Source organism: Lolium perenne, chromosome 4 (genome assembly GCF_019359855.2).
Source record: "Lolium perenne isolate Kyuss_39 chromosome 4, Kyuss_2.0, whole genome shotgun sequence".
NCBI classification, from domain to species: Eukaryota; Viridiplantae; Streptophyta; class Magnoliopsida; order Poales; family Poaceae; genus Lolium; species Lolium perenne.
This window is the reverse complement of record NC_067247.2, coordinates 320,924,430-320,929,170: the sequence shown is the minus strand read 5'-3', so window position 1 is coordinate 320,929,170 and position 4,741 is coordinate 320,924,430. Positions and strand designations below refer to the sequence as shown.

The following is a 4,741-nucleotide window of genomic DNA, read 5'->3' as shown; positions in this document are numbered from 1 at the left end:
TCCACTTATTAAATAAGTGGACGGAGGGAGTAGTTGCCAAACACGCTATTACGGTAAGTGGCAGTGGCAAGCAATCCAAGTCTTTGCTAGGGGTGGGATCAAGTGTGTGGCTTTCGATGAAAGAAACAAAGAAACGATAGAAATAACGAAACAAGGACAAAAAATAAACCATGGACAAAAACAAAATAAACAAAACATAAATTGTTGCTGCGGCGAACACACCGGACGATATAAATACAGGATAAAGTTGGAGCAAATACTACTGTGCCATTAGGATGGGTATACGTAGTATATGAAACACGATTTGCCAAGCGAACTGACCGTAAAATTTAGAGGCCCATCCAGCTGGCAATCACGCACACGGCCTAGTATTTAGGCTGCTGCCTCAACCAATCAACGTTTACCGACACGCACACCATAAACCACAAAGCAACGTTTGGTCCGCAGAAGATCCGCTGCGCATATGACGCACGCAGTGACGTTAATTGCGCAAGTTGCGGTCTGCCGGTGCGATCCAGCTGTCACCGCCAATGGCTTCGCGCCACGTGCGGCCAATCTCACCCGTCCAAGACCGACGACTCCATCTGGACCGTCCACCTCGCGATACCGGACAATAAATACCTCGCCTCGGCATATTTGCAGAACCAGACCAAAGGAATCCCTGGCCGCGTCGTCCTCTGCCACACGCAACCAACCCCCGCCAGGCTAGATCTAGAATAGATGAACGTCTCCACCAAATTCCAACCACCGACGGATCGGAAGTTGAGTTCGCGCCATGATCGGAACTCGATTCGATCTCGGTACGGTGAGCGGTGAGCCTCTCCGCCATGATTTATGCGCAACCCCCCGTGTGCTATCTCCTGCGCAGGTTCCTCGGGTCCACCAGCGCGTTGAGCTTCCGGCGTGGCTAGATGCGAGGCGGGGTGGCTTCTGCAGACGGAACCTTCAGATCTGCCTGTCCGGTTAGCCAGATACGTTGCAGGTGAGCAATTTTGGGCCCTGATCTTGCCCTGTTTTTGTACGATTCTGTTGTAGCCGCGTCGTAATCTTGTGCGGATCTGTGTAACCTAACTGGCTCGAACGTTTCTACTCTGTAGATCTGATGGCTCACGGCGGATCTCGGTTGTTCCCGGCGGGCTGGAGCTGACGCGGCGGCGAGGACGGGCCGTCTCCGGCGAGTTCGTGGTATCCAGGACCTGACATGATCTACCTCCTGCGACGTCGACGACGACTCTTTGTAATAATTATTCGGAAGAACTTTCGATAATTATTAGATCCAAGAGGTCGGAGGAGACTGCAAGGTAAGGGCCGTGTAACAAGCGAGGGGCTTGTGAGAAAAAAGAGATGTGACAAACCTAGAGGCCTTTGCCATGTTGGGTGCGCTCGCATGGCAGGCCGCCACCGTAATAAAGATGATTGTTGTGTCTCGGGGGGAGATCGCACGGGGGTTATTTTTATTCTAGCCCCGGGTTCTCCCCCCTGTGTTCTGGTGTCCCTTGCTGTGTGCTCGTGACGACCGATCCGACTTGCTGGCACCACGAACTACCGTCGTGATTCGATCATGGAGCAACCGACCATATAGCAAAGGTACAACCGCTAATTTACCAGCTGAAGTTTACCTAAGCATGTAGAAAGCCTGATAGATTCAGGTTCTGAGGTCGATTACGAGTTCCGTGACATGTAGAGTTCATTATTGACTTACATAATTCAGTTAATTTGTACCCAGAGCACATCACAGCAATTTACACTAATTGTAATCCATTTTCGAGATGTAACTATGGCACATAATATCATAAGGTTTTTTATACTATATATGTTATCTTTTCAGCTGAGATTTATTTGGTTCATAAGTTGATACATATTTTACCTTGTTATATTTTCATTTTATCTTTGGCGTCTTGGATTATTTCTTCTGTAATATTCCTTTAGTATTATTGGGCAAAAGCTGTATATTTGATGGATCCTGTATCCTAGCATTCTCTTACTGCAATTTGTAGCTGTAGCTTATATGAGATGATTCATGTAGCTTGCTCAGCTGTACCGTGGCATATTCAAGTCGAAAGATGGAAGTATGCTGCCTGCTCTTGGCCTGTTTGGAGCTATATCTTCCCTGGTTGAATCGACTGGAGGTGCCCTTTGAGGAATCTACAACGCAAGCTGTTGCCTACAACCTATCTGAACTGGTTTTTGCTTACTGAAAATATGCAATTATATAATACAAACTTTCTATTATTTAATTATTCATTTTATACCCTGTTATTTGTAGATCCAGTTTAAATCGATGAAGTATTGTTGAGTTATCAGCTAGGTTGCTGAATATAGATATTTTGATGCATTTGAATCTATGCCATCAGTTTGTACTGAAGGTTGGTTTGGTGATCATATGTCAAAATACTGGAGTTAGGATTATGTCACCCTGAAATTTTGTTGATGAATTTTACATGGATAGGCATTTAATACCATGTACTATGTCGACAGTGGAAGTTTGATATTTCCGTTACAATGTTATTTCTAGAATTTAGTTGGATAAATAGTTGTTGAATTATAAGCTAAGTTGCCTAACTGTTGCATAAATAGTTGTTGAATTATAAGCTACTAACTGTTGCATAAATAGTTGTTGAATTATAAGCTACTAACTGTTGCATAAATAGTTGTTGAATTATAAGCTAAGTTGACTAACTGTTGCATAAATAGTTGTTGAATTATAAACTAAGTTGCCTAACTGTTGCATAAATAGTTGTTGAATTATAAGCAAGTATCTGAATATGATCATTATGCTGCGTTGGAACTCTGCAATTCATTTCGTACTAAAGTTATGAGTCAGGTGTCTGGTCTTTTGTTTAATTGAGTTTATGTTGATGCGAATTTAGTTCCATTATTGTTCTAGGTACACATTAAATGATGATATTCAATATTCCTTCTCTCATTGTGTACTTCTGCAATCGTGGATCTTTTCTCTGTTCGGAGAGATTCTCTGTGGATTTGCTTAAATCCCGGATTGAAGGTGGTTCAATCCCACCAAGATTCTTTAGTTCGAACCTGTAGCCAAAATCGTTCTACTCTTACACGTTTTACTTCGGATCAGTAAAACTAAGAACCTAATGAAAGTATCATCCATAATACCAAAAGCACACTAATAAGCTAGATTTGCGTAATAGCCGTCAGTAGTCCTAAATGTCAATATACTAATAATATATATTTTTCATAATAGATGACAATAGTCCTAACTAAATGTTAAGTGAAGCGTCACGAAGTTTGACTGACTAAATCTGAAACGTGAACTAAATTTTAATTCAATGTTACTGTATTTGTTAATATTTTTTTTGTAAAGGTTAATATTTTTTAGGAGGCAAGGAAAACATCATCATAAAGCACAGCATCGATCTCCCCTGTTTGTTCTCAAGCCTTTTTTGCATGTAAGGCCCATCTAGAATTGTGAATGCTAGACTTAAGCTCAATTAACTTATCTTGTAAAGTATTATTTTGCCCCTCAAAACTATGCATTTCCTAATTCATTGTGACAGATACTCTATGTTGCTAACTGGACTGGAGTCTGCTGGACATAATTCATTAGATCATATGAAAATGGATGGTTAATATTTCGGAGACATGGCATATAGGTTCCAAGTTGCTGGTCTATGGCTGATCTTTAGGGGCGTAATTCACACCAGTGTTGGTGAGTCTCCAAGACGATGCCTTCTCGTGCCATCTTTCTCTTTTTGATGGTCCGTCGACAAGGAGTCGTGCGAGACTGGTCAACCTACTGAGTTGTTCCTTGGAGGGGCACGACTTCGGTCGAGACATGGCTGTCTTTGGACAAGTTCTTTCGTGTTGTGTTGTTTCGTGGTGGTGGTTGTCATCGGACTAGTCGGTGTGGAGTTGTTACTACGCTTGTTGCTTGTAGTGAGTGGTCGTGTTTCTGTACTCAAACCTCTGCCTTCAATAAAGATATGGTTTGGCTTTGGCGCACTCTTGAAAAAAGGCGCACTCTTGAAAAAAATCACTTATGGTTAGAATTGAAGTGTTTGAATAGAAGGATGAAACGTGATAGTTGACACCCTTTAAGGTTTACATAATTTGTTGAACAATTAGTTGCAGGAATATCTAACCAACCATGCAAAATAATTGGAAATAAAATTGTTTTCAGTGTTGGTATTATGTGTCACAAATGCACACCTATGAGAGAAAATGGGAATTCACAATGCTGAAGGAATTTGCTTTGCTGCCTACTCGCTCTATTGATGTTGGTGTTGTAGATAATCTGCCGTGCAGGTGTGTTGAAAGAGAGGCAGATGGCCTGATCAAACGGCCAGACGTGGTTCAATAATTCGGGTGTGGCATGACCCTTGGATCGCTAACAACTATAACAGAAGCCGTTAGCCTGTGCTCGAGGCGCGGTTACGATGGTCAGTGAGTTAATGGTCGATCAAGAGGCTAGCTGGAATTGCTAGAAGGCCCATTTGAGCCAATTAGTGGCAACCTTGCTTTGTTGATGAATGTTGACACACATATTTGGTTACATACATCATACTTAGTCTTTCTCACTGATATAGCAAATAGTTTCCACTCGCCGCTTGCTATTGAAGGTAAAAAAAAGAAAGGCAGTATTATGGCTATTGCTGTATTACAAGTTTTTTCGCAACTTCTCTCAACTGGTTCTGAATAGTATGTTTGGTTTGTCTTGAAACAATGCCATATGGAGAACCTATATTTTCCATAATGAACTTAGTAGTTCAGCTCA

The 4,741-nt window shown here is 42.0% G+C and overlaps 1 long non-coding RNA gene across 1 annotated transcript; it reads left to right on the top strand.

The window, feature by feature from the left end:
- The first annotated feature begins 300 nt into the window (after positions 1 to 300).
- LOC127296298 (uncharacterized) lies at positions 301 to 1,812 on the top strand. The gene is made up of 2 exons (XR_007848422.1): positions 301 to 982; positions 1,098 to 1,812. It is a non-coding gene; the product is annotated as an uncharacterized lncRNA (long non-coding RNA).
- The last annotated feature ends 2,929 nt before the right edge of the window (positions 1,813 to 4,741 follow it).